The 21,604-nt window shown below is 37.0% G+C and overlaps 1 pseudogene; it reads left to right on the forward strand.

The window, feature by feature from the left end:
* The first annotated feature begins 18,335 nt into the window (after nucleotides 1–18,335).
* Nucleotides 18,336–21,604, forward strand: part of LOC148110637 (small ribosomal subunit protein uS5-like) — a 70,358-nt pseudogene continuing 67,089 nt past the window's right edge.

A 21,604-nucleotide genomic window follows, 5' to 3' on the forward strand; every position in this document is an offset into this window, starting at 1 on the left:
TGAGAAGAATTGGCATTTGATTCTTCTTTAAATGTTTTGTAGAATTCATGAGCAGAGCCACTTGGTCCTGGGCTTCTCTTTGTTGGGAGGTTGTTGATTACTGTTTCAATCTGCTTACTACTAATTGGTCTGTTCAAGTTTCCTATGCTTTTGTAATTCAGTCCAGGTAGGTTGTATGTTTCTGGGAATTTATGCGTTTCTTGTAGGTTGTGCAATTTTTAGCATATAATTATTCATAATAGTCTCATGATTTTTTGTATTTCCATGGTATCTGGCTTTCCTTTTTATTTATTTATTTTAGAGAGAGAGAGAGCATCTGTGCACACACATGGGAGTTGGGGGATAGGGACAGAGGGAAAGGGAGAGAGAGAATCTTAAGCAGGCTCCACACTCAGTGCTGAGCCTTATTCAGGGCTTGATCTCATGATGCTGAGATCATGACCTGAGCCAAAATCAAGAGTTGGACACTTAACCAACTGAGCCACCCAGGTGCTACTGTGGTATCCATTTTAATATCTTATTTTTCATTTATAATTTTATTTATTTGAGTCCTTCCTTTTTTTTCTTTTGGTAAGTCTAGCTAAAGCTTTGTTAATTTTCCCTTTTGAAGAAAACAACTCTTAGTTTTGTTGAAGTCTTCTATTGTTTTTCTATTACCTATGCCATGTATTTCTGCTCTGATCTTTGTTATTTCCTTCTATCTACTAACTTTGGGCTTAGTTTGTTCTTTTTAGAATAATTCATTGAGGTATAAAGTTAGTTGTTTACTTGAGTTCTTTCTTTCTTTCTTTCTTTCTTTTTTTACTGTGGTCACTTATTTGCTATAAACTTCCCTCTTAGAATTGCTTTTGCTGTATCCCATAAGATTTGGTATGTTGCATTTCCATTTTCATTTTTTTTTAAATATTTGTTTATTTCCCTTTTGATTTCTTCTCTGACCAATTACTTGTTCAGGTGTATGTTGTTTAATCTCCACACATTTTTTTAATTTGCCAATTTTCCTTCTTTTGTCAATTCTTAGTTTCATACCATTTTGATCAGAAAAGATACTCAGTATGATTTCAATATTTTTAAATTTGCTGAGAATTGTGACCTAACACATCCTGGAGTGTGTCCTGTATGCTGATGAAAAGAATGTATTCTTCTGTTGGTGAATGGAATGTTCTATATATGTTTGGTTCATTTGGTTCATTTGGTCTGAAGTACTGTTTGAGTCCAATGTTTCCTTATTGATTTTCTTTTTTTTTTTTTAAAGATTTTTTATTTATTTATTTGACAGAGATAGAGACAGCCAGCGAGAGAGGGAACACAAGCAGGGGAAGTGGGAGAGGAAGAAGCAGGCTCATAGCAGAGGAGCCTGATGTGGGGCTCGATCCCACAATGCCGGGATCACGCCCTGAGCCGAAGGCAGACGCTTAACCGCTGTGCCACCCAGGCGCCCCTCCTTATTGATTTTCTATCTGGATGATCTATCTATTGTTGAATGTGTGGTTTTAAAGTCCCCTACTATTGATGTTTTGTCTGTTTTTCCTTCAGATCTATAAGTATTTGCTGTATATATTTAGGTGCTCCAATGTTGGGTATATAAATATTTACAGTTGTCATACCGTTTTGTTGAATTAACCCTTTCATCCTTGTATAATAGTTTATATATTCCTTCTTTGTCTATCATTACAGTTTTTGTCTTAAAGTCTATTTTGTCTGCTATAAGTATGGGTAGCCTTGCTTTCTTTAAGTTTCCCTTATGTAAAATATATTTTCCATCCCTTCACTTTGAGCCTGTGTATGTCCCTAGAGTTGACATGAATCTCATGTAGGCAACATAAACTCGGGTCTCTTTTTTATTTATTTTTTTATTCTTTCAGCCACTCTATGTCTTTTGATTGGAAAATATTCCATTTACATTTCAAGTAATTATTGATAGGTAAGGACTTACTAATGCCATGTTGTTCATTATTTTCTGTTTTGCAGTTTCTTTATTCCTTTCTTTTCTCTCTTGCTGTCTTCCCTTGTGAATTGATGATTTTCTGTAGTGCTATACTTTGATTCCCTTCTCCTTATCTTGTGTCCATCCACTGTAGGTTTTTGCTTTGTAGTTACCCTGAGGCTCACATGAAACATCTTTTAGATCTAACAATCAGTTTTGAACTGATAGCAAATTAACTTCTATTGCATTTAAAAACTCTACCCTTTTTACATTCACACCCATATTTTATATTTTTGATGTCACAATTTAAATCTTTTTATATTGTGTACCCATTAACAAGTTATTGTAGCTATATTTATTTTTCTACTTCTGTCCTTTAACTTTTATATTAGAGTTAAGTAAGTAACACATCACCATGTTACAATATTGGAGTATTCAGAATTTGACTCTGTACTTATCTTTACCAGTGTGTTTTATATTTTCATATTTTCATGTTACTAGTTAGCAACCTTTCATTTCAACTTGAAGAATTTCTTTTAGCATCTTTTGTAAGGCAGCCCTAGTGGTGATGAACTCCATCAGTTTTGTTTCTCTGGGAAAGTCTTCATCTCTTTTTCATTTTTTTAAATCTCTTTTTCATGTCTAAAAGATAATTGTCAAATAGAGTATTCTTTGTTGGCAGTGTTTTTCTTTTAGCACTTTGAATATATCATCCCACCTTCTCCTAGCCTGTAAGGTTTCTGCTGAGAAATCCACTGACACCCTTATAATAGGTGTTCTTTGTAAACGACGAGCTTCTTTTCCCTTGCTGCTTTCAAGATTCTGTCTTTGTTTTTTTGACAGTTTTGTTATACTGTGTCTTGGAGAAGATCTCTTTGAGTTGAATTTGTTTGGGGACCTATTAGCTTCCTGAATTTGGATGTGCAAATCTTTCACCAGTTTTGGGAAGTTCTAAGCCATTATTTCTTTAAATATGTTTTCTGCTCCCCTTTCCCTGTCTTCTTCTGGGACTCCAATAATGCATAGATTGTTCCTTTTATTGATGTTTTATTAATCCCTTGTCTCTCTCTTCCTGTCCTTTTCTTTTTTTGTTTTTGCTCCTCTGGTTGGATAATTTCAAATGACCTGTTTTGGGGTTTATTGATTGTTTCTTCCACTTGGTCCAGTCTGCTCTTGAAGCTGTCTATTGAATTCTTCATATAGTCATTGTATTCTTCAGCCTCAAAATTTTTTAGTTCTTTATGTTTTCTCTTTGTTGAACTTCTTAGTTTGTTCTTCTACTGTTTTCCTGGTTTCATTGAATTGTTTATGCATCTTCTTTTGTAGCTTTCTGAACATCTTTAGAACAACTATTTGGAATCCTTTGTCAGACAATTCATGTATCTCCATTTCTTTGTATTCAATTAATGGGAGTTTACTGTGTTCCATTGGTGGTGTCAAGTATCCTTGATTCTTCATGCCTACTTTCCACAGTCATACAGCTAAGAATCACGTTTTTCATGTATTGTCCATAATTATTGTCATAACTAATGAGTATTATAATATTACAACTGATAATAATTATTATTTTCCATTTCCATCTCCAAATAGATGTCATTTGGCTCAAAGGAGTTGCCATTCTATTGTGAAAATGTAAGCGCTTAACTTGACCATTTGCTAGCTATAGCTTTGTATGTTTGCATGGAAGTGTCAACAAAGATGCCGCCAAGCATCGTGTATATCTTCTCACCAAAAATACAGCTGCAACTATGCTTACATACTTGTATAATTGGCATCTTTAATATGTTGAGTTTTCTAATCAGTGAAAACAGTATGTATTCCACTTATTTAGGTTTTCTTTTATGTTTTTATCAGTATTTTGTAGTTTTCAGCATATAAGTTCTATTAGATTTATACCTAAATATTTCTCCTTTTTTTGAGTGATTATAAATGGCATTGTATTTTTAATTTCAGCTTCTTCATGTTTATTGCTAGTATATAGAAATACAAGTGATTTTTTTTGTTGACTTTGTATCCTGCAACCTTGCTAAACGCACTTAGAAGGGTTTTTGTTTGTTTGTTTATTTGTTTGTTTTGCTTTTGGTTTTGGTAGATTCCTTGGTACTTTCTATGTAGATCATTATGTCATTTGTAAATAGAGCCAGTTTTATTTTTTCCTCTTCTATCTGTGTGCCTTTAATTTCTTGCCTTATTGCAATGGTTAGAATTTCTATTAATATGTTGATTCAGAGATATACTGCTTTAAAAAAAAAAAAACTTACAGTCAAAATGTACACCAGGGATTGTGATCTAAAATACCCTAGGACCAGGCAAATAATATGTATAAATTGGGTAAGTTAGTAGTAATTGATGGGAATGTATACTGGAGAATGTATGTACCTCCTAAAGATAGAGATAAAAGATAACCAAATCCAAAGACTTAAAAACCACTGTTTTTTGTCTTTTGGTTTTTTTTCTGGCCAAACAAAAGGTATTTTAAAGCAGGATTTGGCTGAAGATAGTCATTGGTCTCCAGCCTCTGCATGGAGTTGCATTCAAAGAAAATCCAAATCGAACTCCACAAGCCTTGACTAATACCTTAGATTCTACATGTGCCAAATAAGAGCTCTACTTTTGGTGGATTACAATCAGATCATATTGAGATAAGTATTAGGACTCAGTTGGCAACAGATGTTACATTGGTTAGCTATTCATGTATATCGTACCACCCCTAAACCATTTATTATTGCATTTATTCTTAGTCCATGGGTCGTTTGGTCTCTTCTGGCCTTGGTCTTAATTTGCTTTTAAACCCTGTTGGGCTGTTCTCAGCTGGGCTTGCTCAGGCATCTGTATTCAGCTGGCCGATTGACTACAGTATGGCTTTAGTCTAGGATGGACTGGTTCTTATGTGTAGAGTTGTCTGGCTGACAACTAGAGCAACGATGAGTTAGTAGGCTGTCTGTCTCTCGTTATCCAGTGTAAGACTGTAGGAATGTTCTCATGGCAAAGACTTAGGAACCAGAGAGAGCAGAAGCATGCAAGGCCTCTTGAAGCCAAGCTCAGAATTGCCATACTTTTACCTCCACCACTTTCTGTTGGCCCATAACAGGTCACAAGTCAAGCCTGGACTGAAAGGATGAGGAAACAATTTCTACCTCTTGATAGGAGAAGCTTCGAGGGCACATTACAAGGGGTGTGGATACAGAGAAGCCATTAATTAGGGCCATCTATGCAAACAATCTACTGTAAACATGTAGAGTCTCCTTAAGGTTAGAGATTATTGCTCACTTTTTCATCTTCTTATCTGACAAAATGCCCTGCATATAGTAGTATGTAGTTATTTGTGTGTGTATGCTTCCAACACTAGAAACAAGTAGAAGATAGATTATAAATTAAAATACAACCTAACCTTGTACGATAACAAGCAATTCTTCTGCTAACAGGAAGAAATGAAATGTCCAACCTGGACCTAACAGTATGTATTGATGTTTATTCCAAGGAAGCCCCATCTGTATCTACACATGATTTATTAGCACAGATGGTTCCTCCTTATAGAATCAAAGGGCGATGATGGAAAGTTGATAAAAGATTCAAAGAGCCTTAAATATTTTCTCAGATCAAAGCATGCTACAGCAGTGATGGATACTAGGATTCTTGTCCTTGAGTATGTATTTTATACTTGAGAAGGAAAGACAGAGGTTATAATTAGTCAAGGCAAATTTTCAAAAAAGCAATTCAACCTTATACACATTTTCTACAAGTTACTAAATACTTCTCTCCCTATTTATGGAAAGTATTGTATTAGTTTTCTAGGGTTACCATGACCAAATACTCTAGACTTGGTGGCTTAAAGAACAGAAATTGGTTTTTCACAGTTTTTGAGGCTAGAAGTCTAAGATCAAGCTGTCAGCCGGGTTGGTTTCTTCTGAGTCCTTTCTCCTTCACTTGAAGATGACTGTCTTTTCCCTGTGTCTTCATGTGGTTTTCCCTGTGTGTATGTCTGTGTTCTAAGGTTCTCTTCTTATAAGAACACTGGTCATGTTGGATTAGGACTCACACTAATGACCTCATTTTAACTTAATGACCTTTTTAAAATCCTGTCTCTAAATACAGTCACATTATAATTTTTCCATGTGTAATCTTTTTATTTTCCTCCAGGTGAAATTTTCAGCAGGCCCTTTACTTTTCTGCTCCCTCTTATATGACAGTACTATAGTTACTTAAGTCATAAACACAGGCTTAATTCAATTCAGATGTTAAAATGTATAGTTAATCAAAACTCAAATTTGATTTAATGCCACATCCTCACACCCTTCCTGGCTGGTTGGAAACACTGAGTGGGGAGGGGGGTCAGGGTTTGACAGCTTCTCTATTTCTCCATTTCCTCCTCCCTAAAATTGACCTGCCCCTCTACCCCCACTTCAACTCCAACACTAGAGCTAGAAGAGAGGAATGATTAGACATGGAAAATTCCTATAGGGATTGGTACCCTTGGGAGCTGACTTGGCACTCTTTGACCCCGGCATAGGTTCAAAGCAGACTTTGGCTCTTGTGGGTATGTTTTGTGGATTGGCAGAGGTTTCATGCTGGGTGGCTCTCTTCTGCAGTACACAGGACCTGGAAAAATTCCTGTCTTTTTTCCTGGCTGCACCTTGAACAACTTCCTCCTTACCTCCAGCTTTTTGTTTGCCTAGACAAATCTGCTTCAGGAGACAACCTATACCAACTCCCTTCTCCTTATGGTCCACATCTAGTCCATAGACAACATCTGCCCAACTATAGCTCAGGCCACCATCTGTTTTAGCTCTCTCTAACATGAGTTAGCACAAATTCTCTAAGACTTCCATCTACAAGAAACATTGTTCCAGTTCTCCCTGGGGTCCTGTGAGAAACCCCTTCATTATCCTTGAAGTGAGATGTAGTGCCTCCGCTACACCTCCAACCTCTGTTATCACCTCACTCTCTCCCCCAGCCACAACATGGCCACCAACTCTCTCTAAAGGTGATCATCTCAAAAATATGTCTCCTCTATGCAGGTCTTTTTACTGGATGAGGCATTTCAAAACCCCAAGAATAATTTTCTGCCTTTGTGAATTATGTAGATGATGATTGGGTTTTTAGAATTTTGAATCTTCTATCTAGTTGTATCTTCTATCTCAGTCAAAACTTTAATCTTAACATCCTGTTACATTTCTTTATTACCTGTCTTCTTCAGATGAAAGTCATTAGGATTTCTAAAGTTACCAGTGTGGAAAATAGGAGCGTATCTGAAGTCTCCTAGGCTACAATAAGAGGGGGATATGGTACAATCTCTTCTGGGCTATAAATGAGACAATATTCTTTTACTGAAAAGCCTGGAGTGTATTATGAGTGGCTTGTATCAGCTTACATTCTACATGGTCACACTCTTATTCCATACTGAAATATTGGAAAATTACTTTAAATTTATTATTTAGCCTGCCAAATAGGGAAATAGAAAAAATTTAGTCTTTTGCTTAATCATGCCACTCTTTTAGAAACATTTCTAAGAGAAAAATCTGATTTCTTAGTTACTTGACAAAACAAATCCTGCTTATTATCACAAAACCATATCAGTTTAAAAATATGAAAGTTATCAATCAGCTTAGTGAAATTATCAATAATATTGGTCTTTTATATCTGACAGATTTTTTCATAAAGATGTAGTTAATCTGTTTTTTAAAATGGATATTTTGATTAGTCCATTTAAAATTAAACTTAAAAGAGCCATTTTATAAAACCCACTTCAGTTTATTACTATACTTTTCCAGTTATTTTATTTATAACTTCATCTTAAATGATTTTTCACTGCCTCAGTATTGGTGACAATTTTAGCTCTCTTATTGTCAACAACCACTATTTCAGAGGAAAAGTAGCTTTGGTATATAACAAACTACAGAAAAACTTAATGGTAAAAACAATAAACATTTATTATTTTTCATGATTCTATTAGTTGGGCAGTTCTTCTGGTCTGGGCTGGCCTGGCCAGAGCTGGATAGTCTATGAAGGCATCACTCTTGTGGCTGGCCATTGTTTGACTAGTTAGTCTTGGTTAAAAGCTTCTGTAGTAGCTTCATTGGTTGGAAGCTTAGTCTAGATGGGGCTCAGCTGGGACAACTTATCTCTGTTCCATGCTCGTCATCCCATAGGCTATCAGATGCTTCTTCACATAGCGGTCTCAGGGTTCTAAAAAAAAAACATGAAAGTGAGAGAGCCGTAATGAACAAGCACTTTTCACACATCTGCTTACATCATGTATGTTGATGTCTCATTGGCTAAAACAAACTGCACAGCCAGACACAGATTCAAAGTATAAAGATGTAGGCCATATTTCATTTTTTTAAAGATTATTTATTTATTTAAGAGAGAGAGAGAAAGCACAAGCAGGGGGAGGGATAGAGAGAGAGGGACAAGCAGACTCCCTGCTGAGTGCAGAGCCTGATGCGGGGCTCAATCCCAGGACCCTGAAATTATGACCTTAGCTGAAGTGAGACACTTAACCAACTGAGCCATCCAGGCACCCCTAGAAATATGGGAGGAGCTGTGAAGTTATACCGCTAAGGGTATGTGTATGGGAACAAAAGAATTTGTAGCCATTTTTATAATCTAACACAGATGTCTTAGCTTTGTTTTCTCTCCTAGTTTTATCAAGAGGTTGTCATTGAAAAAAAAAAAACACAACAAACAAAAGCAACCTCTTGGTGAAGCAAATACACTCAACTTCAGAATTTGTATTTTGTTATTTTTTGCCTTCTGAATAAAGTCATATAATCGCATTATCTATTCTGTGCTTTCCTTTATATCTATTCTTAATCAGCATATGTCCTTAATATTTTAGGGTTAAGAGCCCACAATCCATTAGTAATTATGATAACTACAAGGAAGCTGTTTATTTTTTTCACTCCAAATACTATAGGGTGTCAAGAATAAAATTTTGATTTACAGTTGAGTTAGAAAATGAAAATAAAAATTGTAATAGTTGGTAAATCTGCTTAAAAATGACTGTTTTTAAAAACTGGATGCTGAATCTACCCAATTAAGTCAATTGAACAAATGTTTATGAAGGTTCTCTGTATGCCAAACCCTGTTCTAGATGCTGAAAATATACTGAACAAAATGGACAATGACCTGTTTTCACTAAGCTTACCTCTAGTGGGGAAGGCAAATAATAAGCAACTAAACAAATAAGTGAAGTAATTTTGTATTTTTATTAGTTTTATAAGATAAATAATAAAAATAATGATGGAGAAAATAAGAGTATTAGGTATTACTGCTCCAAATATATCAGAAGCTCATTAAGTTTCTAGTTAAATTGCTGATTCTGTATAACATTGAAATGTGCAAAAGCCCAATTTTGAATTTAAACAAGTCAAATAAAACCCGACAAATGGAGGTTCACAGTTCTAAAAATAAGTTTCTTACTCTTGTTTTAGGAAATTTAGGGAAATAAAAGATGACAACTTCATATATCATAAGCATATTTATATTGAACTTCAAGAAAGCTTACACTAGTGTTCTTTGGTGGTAAGCAACCAAAATCAATTAACCAGAATGGGAAAAGGCCTGGAGGGACGTGGGAGAGCTCCCAGGATTGAGGGGAAGGGTAAAGAACTAGAATGAAAACGGGTAAGAAACAGAAGAGCTTGAGTAGCTTTGGGTTGGTGTATGTAACAGATAGATTACATTTAATGGCTGGAATTCTTCATCTCCTCTTTTATCCGTACTCTTTATCATGTAACTTGCAATATGTAACTTTGCAATATTCTTCCACTATGGATGGGGATTTTTGCCCTATTCTTTGACTCCGGGCTCAGCTTTGGTGCTTGTTTCCGTCAATGGGATGTTAGTAAATGTGACATAAGCAGAAGCTTGAAAAGTGTTTGCACAATGGTGTTTGTTTGCTATTAACTACTCTGTCATTACCACGAGAACATGCCAGGCTAGCCTACTGGGAATGAGAGTCACATAGCCCAGTGTCCCATCCTCACACTTAACAACAAGCTCCCTGCCAGACACGTGGACAAGCTCAGCCATGACAAGAAGAACCACTTAGTCACTGATCTGAAGATTTAAGAGCCAAATAATGCTTTTTCTTTCAAGGAACTGGGTTTTAGAGTTGGTCACATAATATTATGGTGGCAAAGCATAACTGATATAATGAGGATCTCAGAAGAGTAGCTGATGGATGCCTATTTTAGGCACAGCTATTTTCAGTTCTTTTGTCATTCTGCTCAGTATTCAAATTCTATAAATAAAAACATAAATTGACCTAGCATGTATGCACACCTTGGCTAGAAGAGAGCAGATTACATTGAATGTCATTTCCACCACTTTATCCAGTGGAGGCTGTGCTAAATCTCCTTTAAAAAGGTAGAATGAATATTGATTTGACAAAAATACTTACAAGGCATTTATTTACTGAATAACACTGAGTGTTTGTTTAAAAAGTGTTTTATGTTATTGACAAATATTTAAATGTTAGGGTGTTTAAAAAGAAAAAAGATTATTTTTTTAAGAGTCAGTTTGATTGGGAATTCATTTATTCATTCAACAAGCACTTACTGACTTGCTACCATGAATAAGGTACTTTGCAAGGGCTAAAGATACAGAAATAGCAAATCTGTGTATTTTTGTTTTTTCTATTCTTAAGATCATCCCCACTTGGGGAGACAGGCAATGAATCCCGTGATCATATAGCAGTAGAGTGCTAAGTTGAAAGACATATGGGGTAAGATGAGAAAAGGGGATGGGTGGGTCCTACCTCAATCTAGGGGTCTCAAATCTATTCCTCAAAGAGGAATACAAGGGAAAAATGATGCTTTAACTAATCTTGAAGGTGGATGAGAATGGAGAAGATTGTCCCAGACAGTTCATGTGCAAAGACAAGAAGGAATGAGAGAAAATGGTGAATTGAGGGCGTTACTTGTATCTGATACAACCGAGTAGTCTGAACTGATTGAGAATAAAAAGCAGACAGACAATGGCCAGATCACGCAAGACAGTGCTTGAAATGCTAAAGGGCTTTAGACTTTCTCCAAAGGTGATAAAAAACTACTGAGGAATTTTAAATAAAAGAGTGGCATACTTATTTTTTTTTAATTGGGGTAAAAACCATATAACATGAAATTTACCATCTCAACCATTTTTTAAGTATATAGTTCAGTAGTATTAAGTATATTCACATTGTTATTAAACAGAACTCTAGAACTTTTTCACCTTACAAATCTGAAACTATAGCCATTCAGCAACATCTCCTCTTTTCCCCTTCTCCCCAGCCCTCAGTAACTACCATTTTATTTGCTGTTTCTAGGAGTTTGACTACTTTGATACCTCATATAAGTAGAGTCATACAGTATTTGTCTTTCTGTAACTGGCTTATTTCACTTAAGATAATGGCCCCAAGGTTCATCTGCATAGTAAGTACGTGACAGGATTTCCTTCCTTTTTAAGGGTGAATCATATTCCGTTGTATATATTTTGTTTATTCATCTGTCCATGGACATTTGGGTTGCTTCCACCTCTTGGCTATTTTAGTGCTGCTATGAACATGGGTGTGCAAATATCAGCATGCTCATTTTCAGAAGCACACTGGCAACAGTCTAGTTGGAGGATGGACTCAAGTGGTTTGCCCCTGGAAGTAGGAAGGTGTGATCATAAGTTCTGAACTCAAATAGTGGCAGTGGTGGAGAGAGACAGGCGGGACAGATTTGAAAAAGATGCTGACTTACAGAATTGAAAATAGTTCCAAACTGAACAGTTAGATGTAGTGTGGAAGGAGCGAATGAGAAAAAAAAGTTTGATTGCAGTTGGTTTACACGTAGAGTATGAATGAAGCCATTGGGTTTTGAAGCTAATGTCAACCCAAGGACAGATTTGTGAGGCGAGGCTGTGCCTGACTAAACAGGAAGAATAAAACACGGAAAGAAATAAGGGGACCCACAGGTTCCTCAATGTTCAGATCTAATTTATATGCAAGATAAATATAGTCCCAGGAACAGAAGGGATTAGTTGTGGCCACATTCTTTTGGCAGCATGAAAAGAGCACTTAGAGAAGACATACCAAGGGAGGCGTCTGCATTGTGTGATGCCACTTTAGATAGTTGGGGGTTAAGTATTGTTGTTATAGGATCAAAGGCTGTACGTAATGCCAGAATACTCAAGCTCATGGCGAGCTTTGAAGCTTGTGAACCTCAAATGCCTGTGCAAGTATTGGAATAATCCTGAAGATGATAAAACAAAGAGGCTCAACATATCAAAATTACTGTTGCTGAAATCACACATGAAGGCTGGTGTTCTCAGGACTTATATTAACACCAGTTGTGCATAGGGCTTACAGAAGTTTGCATCCTAAAAAATGTGCATTTTTTAATATTTAAATTTTTGCTACATTAATCCCTTTTTCTGTATATTTGAATTTTGCATAAAGATTTGGTGTTCTAAAATTTTTATCTGTAAGTAGTTTCAAATTTACAGAAAAGGTGTAACAAAAGCACTAAGAAACCCTGAACGTCCTCTACCAGTTTTACATAATCTTAATATAGTTTAACATTGTTAACATTTAAATGCTATAATATTTGCTTTGTCCCTATCTCTCTCCCCATCTCTCAACACACACACACACACACACACACACACACACACACACACACCTCTGTCCATTGAGAGTAAATCACATGTATCATTGTCCTAGTACTTAGTGTGTATTGGTTAAAAAGGGGGATATGTTCTTATATAAACACAATACAGTTATCCATGTAAATAAATTTAATATTGATGCAATAGTTTTATCTACCTTCTGTGTTCCACTTTTGTCAATTGACCCAGTGATGTCCTTTTTAATACCATTTCCCCTACCAGTACAGGATCCAGTCTAGGATTACGTATCAATTTAATTGGCATGGCTCTTTAATCTTCTCCAATCTGGAGGCATTCCCTGGTCTTTCTTGACACTGCCATATTTAGAGAATACAATCACCTTCTTTTAAATAAGATACTTCTCATTTCAGGTTTGTCAGATATTTCCTCATGGCTATTCTCAGGTGGTATTCCTTGTAGGAATCCTACTTAAGTGATTCTGAGACCTTCTGATGATACAATGTCTGGAGGCACACAATATCCTTTTGCCCCTCTTTGGTGGTGATATCTGATCACCCGGTCAAGGTGCCATCCAATTTCTTCACCATATATTTAGTGTCTTTTCCTTGCATATTTAATAAGCAACTTGTGGGGAGATGCATTAAGATTGTGCAAATACACTGCTTCCCATTCCAAATTTCCTCCTCAGTTCGGCTTCCATTGACATTTCTTGCCCGAACTAGTCTTTCCCGCTTTCCAGTGATGATTGCGAAATGGTAGCTCTGCAACATGAGCCCGCTCTCCTCCATGTGGACCAGTTGGCACTTAGCCAACTGAGTGCTGAAACAAGTACCCTTCTTTCTTCCATTTATTATTTGTATTTTAATCTGTTTATTATCAGTTTGGACTCATGGATTCCTATTTTTTTAATGGCTTACAAATTCATTACTGTCCCACATTTGTCCTGTGGGATTCCCTTCAAGCTATCTCCTGTGTCCTTGTGACACTCCCTCCCCCATCCTATTTTCAAACATTTTCTAACTCTATGGCATAATAAGACTTACAAGATGTAGATTTAATAATTTGAATCAGGCAGTGTCATAAATCTAATGTAAAATTGAATCATTTTGTTCACATATGGAATCTTCATCTCATGATGAAAATTATTAAAGATCTGTCTACATCTAGGACCCAAAGACAGTCGTCTGACAAATCTATCATTGCTACATCAAACTGACAGCAATTGACAGAGAAATCAGCTGTATATCATAGGATATTGAGGAATTTTAATAAATCTTTGCTTTGTAAATGTTAAAAGTTTGTATTTGGTGGCCTCGTTTAAATGGCATATTACCTATTTTTAAATCAATCGTCATAGACATATCATTGAAGAAACCAAAGTTTGAAGGTAAGAAATCTCTTTGGAAAATGCATTTAGCTAGTGGGTCTCAACACAGAAAAATTTTCATTTTGTTTATTATTCTTTTGTGTTAAAATACTTTAAGCAAGGTGTTTGAAATTTCTTGAGAAATTTTGCTCTAGATATTTCTTTTTACATTTTTATATACTTCAATATCATGTCACTATTTCATGTTAATTGTCAAATTCTTTCATCTGTGCCTTTTTATTTCATGCTCATGCTTCTCCTCTCCTAACACGTTTCCCTGTCAACTTTGGCTTCACGAAAGAGAAATCAAAGTAATAGAGATCAGAGATCCTTGTCAGAGGTCTTATTTAATGAAAATGTCCTTTGTGCCAAATTACTTGACTGGTGTTTAGCATCAGTCCTTCAGAGAGAACTATTTTCTTTGTGTATTTTATTATTTGTAACTTAGTTCATAGTACCTTGAGTAATTTTCTAACAGCGTTAAGGTGAACAAATATGTAATAATATGCTCTATTGAAACATCCTTTAAAAAATTAATTCAGCAAGTATTATATATCTATTTGATTGTTTTGATTGCTTACCATGGACTTGGCATTGTGCTTTTTTAGGGGCAACACAAAAGTTCTATAATATTCATTCCAGTCAAAAGCTTAAGACTTTTGGGAAATGAAAAAAATTACAAGAAATATTGGATAATAGTACCAGTGAGAATTACTGAGTCAGATGTTAACGTAGAACTACTACTTTAATAGAGCTGTGCTTGAAAATTATTCTCTGAGTGCACTATTTACCTAGTGGTTTGCCACAAAGTATCCTGAAACTTGGCAGCTTAACACAACAAACAATTATTATCTCACAGGGTTCATGAAGGCCAGAAATCCAGGAGTGGCCTGGCTGGGTGGCTCTGGCTCGGCATCTCTCTTGAGGTTCCTGACAAGTTGTCAGTAGGGGCTGCGGACATCTCGAGGCTTAACTGGGGCTAGAGAATCTGCTTCCAAGTTGACTCATATCAGGATCAGCAAGTCTCTGTTCTTTTATGGCTGTTGGGGAGGCTTTAGTTCCTCACCATGTAAACCTCCCTGTAGGACTGCTCACAACATGACAGCTTGCTTCCCCCAGAGTAAGCAATCTGAGGGGGAAAGAGAGCGAGTGCCCAAAGTGGAAGTCACAGTCTTTTTATAACCTAACCTTGAAAGTGACATATGCTATTGGTCACACAGACTGATTCTGGTAAAATGTATAGAGGACAACCCAAGAGGGTGGGTATCAGGAGGCAGGGTTTATTGGGAGCCATTCTGGAAGCTGTCTACCATACAGAGGCAGGTGAGCTGCGCAGAGGAAGAACCGCTAGTCCTCTAAGGCAGCTGGTGGAGTCTGTAGAATGTACCCACTAAAAGGCCTTCAAGACTTTACCCGCTGGCAGCTGGCCCATTTATAATGGTTTGCTTGAGGCCCATATGGCTAGTTGGCTGAGATAGCCTTAATTTCAAGACTCTTGAGGAGGTGTGGATAGCTTACAGTACAGGAAGTCAGAAATATAAGATTTGAACCATCCCTTTGATCTTACCTGTCTAGCCACCTGCATAGCCTTTAATAAGCCTATTTCATCCCAGCATATTATTGAAACCTGGAGATACAGTGGTGAACAAATAGAAATGATTTTGACCCTTACAAAACTTTCAGTGTGATAGACGAGATATGTATTAAACAACTAATTTCACAGATAATCATTTAATTACAATTATGACAATGGCAGCAGCTTTGTTTTAAAGTCCATGGAAAGTGTCAGTGCCTCTTCTAGGCAGGGACACAGAGTCAGCTTTGAGCTGATCTTCAGAGGCCTAATAGTTATGTAACTGTAAAATGAATGGGCAACCTTTACCTTGGGTTTAGAATAAGGCCTTTTTTTGGGAGAGGAGGCAGATTGCTTGCAAATTGCTTCCTGTGTTGACGTGACGAGTTCAGAGAAGCCACACAGAGGAGTTCTGAGAACAGAACATACGTCATCTCCTACAGCCTGATCTTTAGGTTCTCACTATATCTTCAGCATGTTGAACAATAGTGTTTCTGGGGAGACTTACAATTACAGAAATTTGTTTCCCTTCAGAATACATAATCTCTGGTGTAGTCATTAGGCACATTAAAAAAATAAATTAATAATATACTAAATGTATTGATGCCTTGGCAATTAGTTTATCTAATATTTGATGTGCCTCATATACTTTGCTTGCTTATTTATTTATTTTTAGCATATTTATATTAAAAAAACAAATTCAGTTGAAATTTTAGTCTTCTTTTAAATGCATTAAGTTTTCATCAAGCCTTTTAGGTTATTTGGTCACAGTGCTTGCTTTGTTTCTGTGATTGTGTCATGATGGTATCTTAAGTTGTCTTTTTTTGACAGAGACACACTTCTTTGTATAATAAATATGTAGGAATATTTTCACAGGTTGAAATAAATAGGTTTTTCCCATTTTTCTTAAGACACAAAAATGCTTGGTCTACCTTTCATTTCCCCACAGCTGAGGCAAACATATGTAAAACAAATAGTTCATTTTTCTCTAAGCTCTTCTAAAGAAAAAACAGTGCAACCACACTGATAAATGCCAACTGACGTTTGGCCTCAAGTTAGGGAGGCAGCAGGGAATAGCAGGGACTGTGGCAGACAGGAGGGTGAATGCCGCGTTAAAGGGAACAGCTGCTACTCAGGTTCAGCCCAGGTTGCCATTTTGGAATCTGGGCCCATTGTTGGAAGAGCTTCCAAATTTTCAAGAGAAGCTATCACTCCACATTTCCATGTGAAATATCGAATATGTCATATGCAAATATCTTTTCCCATTCCATAGGTTGCCTTTTAGTTTTGTTGGTTGTTTCCTTCGCTGTGCAGAAGCTTCTTATTTTGATGAAGTCCCAATGGTTTATTTTTGCTGTTCCCCTTGCCTCAGTAGACATGACTAGCAAGAAGTTGCTATGGCTAATGTCAAAGAAATGACTGCCTATGCTATCTTCTAGGATATCTTCTAGGATATTTATGGTTTCCAGTCTCACATTTAGGTCTTTCATCCATTTTGAATTTATTTTTGTGTCTGGTGTAAGAAGGTGGTCCAGTTTCATCCTTCTTCATGTCGCTGCCAGGTTTCCCAACACCACTTGTTGAAGAGACTGTTTTTTTTTCCCATTGGATATTCTTTCCTGCTTTGTCAAGGATTAATTGGCTATATAGTTGTAGGTTTATTTCTGGGTTTTCTATTCTGTTCTATTCTGTTGATCAGTGTGTCTATTTTTGTGCCAGTACCATACTGTCTTGGTCACCATAGCTTTGTAATATAACTCGAAGTCTGGAATTGTGATGTCTCTGGCTTTGCTTCCTTTCAAGGTTGCTTTGGCTCTTTGGGGTCTTTTGTGGTTCCATACAAACTTTAGAATTGTTTGTTCTAGTTCTGTGAAAAATGCTGTTGGTATTAAAATAAAAACTTTTTTTTTAAGTGCCTTGTTAAAAAAAAGAAAAAGAGGGGCGCCTGGGTAGCGCAGTCGTTAATCGTCTGCCTTCAGCTCAGGGTGTGATCCCGGCGTTAGGGGATCGAGTCCCACATCTGGCTCCTCCGCTGGGAGCCTGCTTCTTCCTCTCCCACTCCCCTGCTGTGTTCCCTCTCTCGCTGGCTGTCTATCTGTCACATAAATAAATTTTTAAAAAATTAAAAAAAAAAAAAAAAAAGAAAGAAAAAAAGTGCCTTCTCTAATAAAAAATAAATAAAGGTCAATCTTAAACAGACAACAGAAAAGCACCATTTGGGCCAAACAGAATTTATCTGTAGGCGGAGTTTGAGTTGTGAGCTGCCACATACACAGGTTTAATACAGTGTGGGGAGGACGGGCACAGGCACCTGGGGCTCCTGCCCAGTGTACTGGTCTTGAGAATGAGAGCTGTGCTGGCAAAGCAGAACTGTGCCTGGGATGCCACTGCCATCTGCCAGACACCAGAGCCACACAGCAAGGCAGTCAACGGTTTGGGCCCAGTCCTCTGTGGAAGCTGAGAGGGAAATGACGCTATGACAGGCTACACAGTCTCCAGTGTGCTCTGCACTTGGAAGTAAACGCCTTTTAGACTGATTGGATTGCAGAGTGCCTGGACCATGTAAGGGAAACCTCAAGAAGGAGATGGTAGACTTCCTTCTTTATGGTGCTGGTGGGTTCTTGGGCAGCTAATTGGAGAGAGAGAGAGAGAGAGCGAGAGCACGCTGTGGTTAGATCTGAGATTGGTGAAGCGGGCCATGAATGTTACAAGTGCTGAGAAGAGGCGAAAAGCCATAAGGGGAGGAGGTGACCTCGTCTAGGGTTCAGGGAAACCTCCCTGCGAAAGTCAGTTTAAGCTGAGATCTGAAAGCTGGGTGGTAGTTAACCAGGGAAAGCGCATGTGAAGAGACCTCCAGGTAGAGGAACTAGCATATGAACTGGCCCCGAGGTGGGAAGGCTCACTGTGCATTTGAGGAAATCGAAAATATGCAGAAAAGGAGAGTGATTCTTCTGAAGCTGGAGTCGCGCTGCCAAGGTAAAGTTGTAACATTGTAGCGTGGCAATGGTGCTGAGTTTAGTCCTAAAACTGATGTTAAATAGGAGGATGGCATGATCAGATTAGTGGGTTTTTTTAAGTAAACTTTTTGTTGAAGTATAATATGTAGAGAAAAGAGTGCAAATCATAAGCATGTAGTTTAATGAATTTTTACAAAGTGAACACTCTCATGAAACTACTACCCAGATCAAGAAACAAAAGTCCTAGCACCCTAGAATTCCCTCTTCCAGTCATTATCTACCCCCAGGCTTACCAATATCTTGATTTCCAACATCAAAAATTGGCTTTGCCTCAATGACCTAAATAGACACTTTTTTTCCCCAAAGAAAACATACAGATGGCCAAAAGATACTTGAAAATGTGCTCAACATCACTCATCATCAGGGAAATGCAACTCTAAACCACAATGAACTATCATTTCACACCTGTTAGAATGGCTTTTACCAAAAAGATAAGGGATTACAGGTGTTGGCGAGGATGTGGATTAAAGGAAACCCTGTGTACTGCTTATGGGAATGCAAATTGGTTTAGTCACTATGGAAAACAGTGTGGAGGTTCCTCAAAAGATAAAAATAGAACTACCATGTGATCCAGCAATTTCCCTCCTGGATATATACCCAAAGGAAATGAAAACAGGATATCGAAGAAATACGTGCACTTCCATGTTTATTGCAGCATTATTCAAAATAGCCAAGATATGGAAACAACCCAGGTGTCTGTCAACAGATGAATGAGTAAAGAAAATGTGATATATATGGAAATCCTGCCATTTGTGACACCATGGATGGACCTTGAGGGCATTATGCTAAGTGAAATAAATCAGAGAAAGGTGAATGCTGTATGATCTAACTTATATGTGGAATCTTAAAAAAAAAAAAAAAAAAAAAGTCAAGCTCATAGAAACCGAGAGTAGAGTGGTGGTTCTCAGGGGCTTAGGGGTGGAAGAGTTGGGGATATGCTGGTCAAAGAGTACAAACCTTCAATTCTAAGGTGAATAAGTTCTGGGGATCTAATGCACAGCATGGTGACTATAGTTAACAATACTGTATTATATATTTGAAATTTGCTAAGAGAGAAGATCTTAAGCATTCTACTACACACACACAACACACACACACACGGTAACTCTGTGAGGTAATAGGTGTGTTAATTGAGCTGATCTTGATAATCATTTCATAAAATATATGTATATCAAGTAGTCATATTGTTTACTTTAAATATATATAATTTTATTTGTCAGTTATACCTCAATAAAGCTAGAGAAAAGGAACAAGTTGGTTTTGCCTAATTTTGAACTTTACGTATGTGGAATTATATGTGCTTCTTTGTGTCTGATTTGCTTCATTCAACATCATGTTTCTGAGATTCCTCCATATTGCTATGCCTAGATATAGCTCATTCTACTTTCTTTGCCATGTAGAATTCTAGTGTACCCTTCCTGTTGTTATGGACGTTTGGGTTGTATATGGTTTGATGCTATTACAAATAATACTGCAAGGCATAATCTTGTACATGTCTTTTGGTGAACATAGTACAAATGTGGATTTCTGTTGATTAGTTTTAAAAAGAACATTGTGGCTTCTGTGGTAGAATGAAGTGGAGGGAAGGCAAGAGTAGATGCAGAGAGAAATGGAGAATCTCTTGCAGTAGTTCAAGTATTGAGGTGGTGATAGCTTGGACTAAGGTATTGGCAGTGAAGATGACAAATTGATGGATCCTGAAGCTTTTAGGAGCATTGTCACAATTTAGTAACTGATGAAAGGATGAAAGAAGAGCATGTGTTGGTCGTACCTCCGATATTTCTGAGGTATTTAATGTGGAAATTGGTATTTAATTCATCATTAAGGCATTCTGGTTTTACTAATTTGGAAGTCATTTGTGGAAGTGTATGAGTTACCATGGCTTGAGTTCAGAACTTTGAATTTAAAAAAGTAATAATTTTAGAAAGTCATCTAAAACAAAGTATAATGATTTGCATGCAATTTTTACAAAAATAACCTGATTACTGTAATCTTAAGCTTGCAGAATACATACTTATATATTCTCCCTAAAGTGGTTTTAAATGTGCTTGTTTGCAATATTCCAATTAAAAAATGTTCACATTTAAAAATATGCAGATGGGTAGGGAGTAAATTTCTATTCCTAAGGGAATTCAAGCATTTTCGCTTCTGTCATGGCTTGATAGAGATTGAATTATATCACTTGATGGCTGGATACTGTGTAAAATGAATTGTTCTCAATTCCACTTCTTATAGGCCAGTGTCTTCATCCCTAAATTGCTACTACATTCGCTACTTTATTGGCAGCCTTAGCATCAGGGGCTAAAGCAGAATGAGCAGAATCTCAGCCATTGATTTATCCCTGAACATGGATTTGGATACAGGCTGAGAGGCTTAAGTAAGAAGTGGTGTGGGAACTTCCACTACCTCAATTGTTGAAACAAGGATTTTCTTTTCACAGGATCAAACTACATCTGGTGTCTCACTAAAAGTCAGGTTACTAAGAAATGATATGTGTTGCAAAGATTCCTAGAGTCTCATTTAGTTATGATTACTGTTTTCTCTTTCCTTTCTCTTCTTAAATTATAGTATATTGTATATGGAAAAAGAAAGTAGTTAAATTTAAGGACAGCTGTAACCTTTGCTTTAGGTATCGGTGATTTTATTCCTTTAGCATAGCACTGTCATTGAACAGAATTCTGATTTTCCTCATCTTTAAGTTCTGCTGCTGGTTGTGGCTTAATTTCATGGCACGTGTTCTATTTATTCTTTTTCATTCGTATTGTGCTTTTTAAAAAATCTGTGACACATCACTTCTGGTCTTTACCTTGGCCCTGAGATCTATCTGTTCTATTTCCTATGTCTCCTTTCACTGATAGGACCCACTGGGCAGAGTACTGGGTGCCAAGGAAGATATGAGTTATGGAAAACATGATCTTTGCCCTCATGTTCTCCAGTCTTAAATATGACTCACATAGAAAGTCAAACATTTATTGTTTTCATTTACAGAAGGCCTAATCAAGTGTAAAATCTGCTGTTTTCGTGGGTGTGATTCAGGGTTCACTCCCAGGATTCATTGTAGGGCAGCCCAATGGAAAGAGCATTACAGTATGAGTCCAAAACCTGAACAGTCATTCCAGGTGTGT

Source organism: Ursus americanus, chromosome 2 (assembly GCF_024610735.1).
Source record: "Ursus americanus isolate L20-20 chromosome 2, mUrsAme1.1.p, whole genome shotgun sequence".
NCBI lineage: Eukaryota > Metazoa > Chordata > Mammalia > Carnivora > Ursidae > Ursus > Ursus americanus.